We start from the raw sequence: 6,000 nt of genomic DNA on the forward strand, positions 1-6,000 counted from the left end.
ATTTTTGTTGTGTTGTCTCTCTACATTCAGCCTTCCAAAAGCTGGTTTGCTGATCAGTGACATGAACAGCAAGCTTACGCTGGTTGACTAGGAAAGCATGTCCAGGTTGTGTTCCTACATTTCCCTTCAGCTCTGCAGTGAGGAAGCCATGGATTTTGGATCCAATGTGCTTGAGGTTAGGTATCCCAGCCATCGGGAGATTGGATGTCATCCACCAAGATCCCATTTTCAAAAATCCACAGTAAGATTGTCTTCAATGGAGAGTAAGATTGTAGAGAAGCAAGCACTAATTACATTTTAAACTCAACTCCAAAGTGACTAATAGTGACCTCTGAATAATTGTCAGTGCCTGCAGCTTGCTTTCTTTTTACTACCACATTTTTTCATTCCATGTGAGCTTTTAAAGCATTCTAGCCCCTCAGCATCCAGACTGTCTGAAGGCAGGAACAGATACAGAACTGAAGTGTCATAGAGAAGCACATCCAGTCCTCTACTGTATCAGGCAACCAAGCTATATTGTGAAAAGTAATTTGTAAAAACTCTTAAGATAAAGCTCAGTAAATGTATATTGTTGACTCCTGCAAATTCTGTTTGAAAGGTTGTTCCAAAACCACTTGCTTCTGTATTTTGGGGTAATATTTATAATGCTTGTTGATCACTAGAATGTGAGAGGCTAATTCTCAAGAACAGACTCACAAAGAAAGAAAATTACTTTTGACTTGCAAATTTCTCCCCATTAGCTACAGTTTGTGGACATAGTGCTCTTCAGGGATTTTTCTTTTATATTGTGCATTTACTTCGGCCCTTTTTTGGTATACTTTTTTATATTTTAAAATGAACTAAGCGTTTGTAGACAGAATGTTTGGAAATGCTAGTTGCTTTTTTTTTTTCCTATCAACTTGTATTTCATTTCCCACAGTGTTGCAGATACCAAGTAGAACAAAACTGAAGGTTTCCTATTACGATTTTGTTTGATCTATTGCAAATTAATTTACAGACTTGGTGATAGCTGCTGGGAAATGAAGGATTGGTTTTGTTTGGTCAGTGAAGATGACAGGCATGGATCAAATAAGGGTTAACAATAACGCACTTGAACAAATTGAATCAGAACATAATGCATGTATTGAATTTGATTGCAACATGCATGTCCATGGAAAAGTTTTTTGTTTAAAACAAATCAAGGCTATGGCTTAATTATCAAAGCAAAACAAGAGACATAAAGAGCTACATGTTTCTGATACTGCTTTTTTCAAAAATAGCTCCCTTCACACAGTTATCTACATGTTTAATTTCCATGTATAATAGCAACAGTTATTGTTGTCATTTGTTAAGAGAGATTAACAGATAGTAAGTACAAACAAACGCAAATAAGGCCTGAATAGAGAGGTGACAAAGAAGAAAAGACCTCTTTAATGTTAATTATGTAGGAAGTCTATACAAATTACATTAACTGTTTTCTGTATGAATTCAAGGGACATTTAGTTAGTTAGTATCTACATAACACGTTTGGTGTTTTTATTGTAGGCAACAACTTAGATCTCCATTTTTTTAAATATAGTTTATTGCGAAATGTACTGTTCAGTGAAAGTTGTATGTTTTGATCATTATTTCGTAGTAGCTGAAAACAAGTGTAATAGTAAGCTGTTGAATTTGAATGCTTATTTTTATCCTAAGCTATTGTTTTTAGTTTAAGTAGGGTTTTTCAATCTTTTTCACCTGTATATTGTGACCAGCAAAGTTCCCAGCGCCTTCTTCAACAGTGACTGCATTAGACTAAAACAATTGTATAAAGAAACTTGCTTCAAATGTCATTATTCAATGGTAGCTTGGGTGGACCGTATATGCATTCCCTTATAAGACGATAGAAGCAGTACCTTGCAAGTGGTTTAGTCCTTTGTTTCTTAACTGTTAGCTAAAAATGCCAATAGGTGGCAGAAAACACATTGTTACTTTTATCATGCATTATTTTAATGGTTGTCTATTTTTGAGTATTCTGCTCAGCTGAAGTTGGGATGCTGCTCCCATTCCAGGCTTTGTTTTTTCAGTTGCACTTGCATTCCCTAACTAAATACTTTACTATCTGGCAGTTTCCATGCTTTATTTTTCTAGCATAATAAATTGTTTTAAAGTTCAGCTGTAGTCATTTAATATATTTTGAGTCATGAGTGTTCCTTTTGTGCACACAGAATCATTTCATAGTTAAAGCTGAAGGAATTATGCTCTTAAACAGGAGGGTTTTGGAATGGGTGAGGACACCCTCCACACCTCCCCCTGCCTGGCTGTGTATTTCAAGGCCCTGTTTGTGTCAGACTGCTACCAGATGTTTCATAGGAAGGTAGAGATGCCACATAATAAACAAATATGGCATAAACGGCTTTCCACACAGAGCATAGCTTTTGTCTCTAAGAATTAACTTAATGGAAGATCTGTGGCAATTCATTGTCCTTTCCAGAAATGTTTTCGTGTTTTGCCTTACAGTGGCTCTAATGATATTCTCAGTACTCACATAAGTCAGTGCCTGAAGATCTCAATGCTATCCTTGAGTAGCGTTTTTCGGTAGAAGGTTATTCCCTGTCTGTTAAAATTGAGTTACTTAAAAATTGTGAGGCAACAGATTAACACCTTCCCCTTTTAGAAATAAATCTTGGGTTCATTTGCAAAACCAAAGCTAAGGACTAGCTTTTTCACTTGAGGCTCATTTGTGTCTGCTGACTCCAGAAGACACAGGGTAGGTGTCTGTGCTAGGTCAGGTCCTGAATTGGGACTTTTCATGGCGAAGCATCTGCTGATGAAGTAGCTCAGTCTTGTTGAGCAGTGTCTGTCGTTCTAATGTCACTTGTGAAATATTTGTCGTAAATAATTTGTATGTGACAAGGAGGGTGGTGCTGGGACTGCTAGGGCAACAGTTGTGCAAGAGACCAAAATTAAATCCACAGAAGATTTCTGAATTCTTGGAATTTTCGCACTGTGCAGTATTAAATATGTGATTATTTATGTTGTTAATTTACATAACAACAAAACTCAAACATAGTGATCAGTTACACTGATCATACTGTTTCCAAAAAGCTTGCTCTGACTTCAGGTGTACCCTTATTTTATTAAGAGAATCTAGAGCAGGGTTTGTCTCATCCCAAAGTCTGTTAGGTGAATTGCTTTTTGGAGATGCTTTTTTCTCCCTCAATTTACTATAAATGGACCATAGGATGACTAGCTTAGACTGGGTATCAGGCTTTTAGATATCCAAAGTTGGGTGAAATGAACCCTAACTACGTATCTTAATGGATTCTTGCTATTTCTGTGTTATGGACTGGAGCACACATTTTAGGTAGTGCTATATACCTTGCTGTTGGCATGAAGTTCCCCACAAAGTTTTTCTGGTCCTCCCACATGGGCATGAAAGCTCCTCTGCAAGAGCAACGGGAAGTGTTTTGATGGACTTGGCACTGAGTGGAGATAGTATTGAGCATATGAAATGGCTAGAGAATGGTGAAAGAAGAGAGGTCTCTGGAATAAATGAAGTTACTTGGAAAGGATTTGAGGTTTCAAAAACTGAATCACACTTTAGCACTTCTGAGAAGATTATAGAAGAATATATTTTTAAGTTGAAGAAAGGGATAAAGCTGACAAACATGAAAGAACACAGTGTTCTCTGATCCTTTAGAGAACAAGCTACAAAACCAACCAACCAACAAATTCTCTATATACTCCAGTAAATGATAGGAAAGACATTGACAAAAATTAAAAACAAAACAAAACTTTTAAAAGTAGACATAGTCAAATCCCATTTTAACGAGGTTTTGCAAAATGCAAAACTAAAGTTCATGTATTCCTCCACATAAGTTCCAAAGCATTCAAAATAAATAACTCGGATATCTAACTTTAAACTAAGCTACTGACATAGTCATATTGAATCAGGATGCTGAATTACTGAGGTACAAAATACGGATTCGGTTTTGGCCATGCCAGTGAGGAAAGAAAACATAGGTCATGTCTTACTAACAAATTTGCTTCGCCAGCAAATCGGAATCTCCAGGAAATGAAAGCCAGAAAAGCTATATAGTTGCAGGCTTTCGTTATTGACTTGTAACCAAGATGGTGATAGTGGCAATAGTGCTGTCAGTGGAGCTCTGGAAACTGGAAGGGTACGAAACATGATAATAATTGGAAGCCTGAGTTGCCACCATGGATATTAGGTGGAAGTCATTGCCAGAGCATAATGTTGGGACAGCTTGTTAAAGAGCCAGTGAGAGAGGAAGCAAGCAACTTTTTGAGCTGTTCTCTGATTCGTAATATTTCTGTCAAAGTATAAGGAATCCTGGTATGGTTAGATTAAACTTCTTTGCAGGAGCAACAAAACCCAAATTTTGGAAACAGGCAAAGATAAAACAGTCATTATTCCCAGCAGAGACATCAACAGCTGATAATCTGAAATGCAGAGTTTGATAGTGCTGAGCTGCTCAGGGGTGATAAAAGCAGGAACTGTTTGAGAAGAGTTGCAGAAAGACCTTGTGACACCGAGTTGACTTGTCAGTTAACAATGGAAGATTAAATCCCCTGCTAAGTAATGTTAAGTGATGCAGATGCTGAAAACCCAATCTTAATTTTGTATACAATGTGTGTATTGACTTGCTAGTGAAGAATAAAATCATAATTCTTGAATAATAATAAATATCTGTCTGCAAATGACGGCTCAGTGTTCAAATGTTCAGTAGCGCTCCAGGCAAACAGAACTTGAGGAAAGAAAAGAGCAGAGAAACAAGATGGTAAATACCATCTTGTTTCTGTATAAATTCATGTTTGTCTAGCATCCAGAATACAGTGTGTAATACTGGTTTCATCTCCCTCGCCATTTGTCCCATTTTCCCCCACTCCCTCATTTCAAAAAGGACCTGGAAGAGATTCAGAGAAGGGCAACAAAGATGTGGAGTGGTTTCCATGCAAGGAACAACTAAGTAAACTAAAACTGTGGTTTGGAAAAGAGTTTGTGGATGATGTGATGGAGGTTTATAAAATCATGAGTGGCATGGAAAAAGTGAATACAGAATGATTATTCCTAGTCTCTCCTGATACAAGAACTAGAAAGCATTAAAAAATAAATAATTTTTTGGTGTGTTCAAGAAAAATAAGATACTTTTTCATACAGTGTGTAGTTGTTCTGTGGGATGTTGTAGATGCTAAAAGTCTACATTGGTTTGAAAACCACTTGATGTTCATTGGGATGGGGGTAATAATGCATCCATCTCTGCTGAATATAGAGACAGTGATTCAGGAGGTCCTTGAACCATTTCCAAAAGCTGGGAAAATCTTCTGGAGAACTTTTACTGTGTGCTTTCTCTTAAGCTAATCCTTAGGTATCTGCTGTTCGTTGTTTTTAGAGATGAGGTGTGGTATTGGTTTAACCTAGGTTGGACCTGATACAAAAGGTACATCCTTACCAATCTCTGAAGCATTCTTTTTTTCGTACTCTTAAGAGAAGCCTTTTGCATTGTCGCCCTGAGCTGACAGAGAGCAAGCTGGCTCAGATTTTATTTCATTTTAACTTGGCAAAATGTTAGTTTTTCCTAAATGAGTCAGTTTATTTTGAAGTCTCGATAGTTTTCTATTAAAAAAATTATTTAAAAAAAAAAAAAAAGAAAGTAAAAGAAAGCTTCTGGTTGTCATCAGAAAACCTAAAAGTTAAAACTGTTTTTCCCTTCTAAAGCACAAGCAAGGAAATGGCACTTTACTTTAAAATTTAATTTGTTACAGGTCTCTGGGGTGTCTTGCTGTCTGGTCTACATAGGTGTATAAAATAATTCTGTTATATGTTAATGTTGTCTGAACTGGAGAAGAGCAGAGGTTTCAGTATATTTCAAGGAAGGGATGACTGCAGTGCGCAGAATGCGGGATTTTGAAGTAAGACGACTTCAGCTTTGTTCTCCACCATTGATTGTGTTACCTTAAACAAGAACCTTCACCTCTTTATACATATTACAGTATCAGCTTCACAGAGGATGTTAA

The 6,000-nt window shown here is 36.9% G+C and overlaps 1 protein-coding gene across 1 annotated transcript in view; it reads left to right on the forward strand.

The window, feature by feature from the left end:
• The window catches only part of POLA1 (DNA polymerase alpha 1, catalytic subunit), a 205,252-nt gene that overhangs the window by 131,929 nt on the left and 67,323 nt on the right, over window positions 1–6,000 (forward strand). The window lies entirely within an intron of this gene.

Source organism: Gavia stellata, chromosome 1 (genome assembly GCF_030936135.1).
Source record: "Gavia stellata isolate bGavSte3 chromosome 1, bGavSte3.hap2, whole genome shotgun sequence".
Lineage (NCBI taxonomy): Eukaryota > Metazoa > Chordata > Aves > Gaviiformes > Gaviidae > Gavia > Gavia stellata.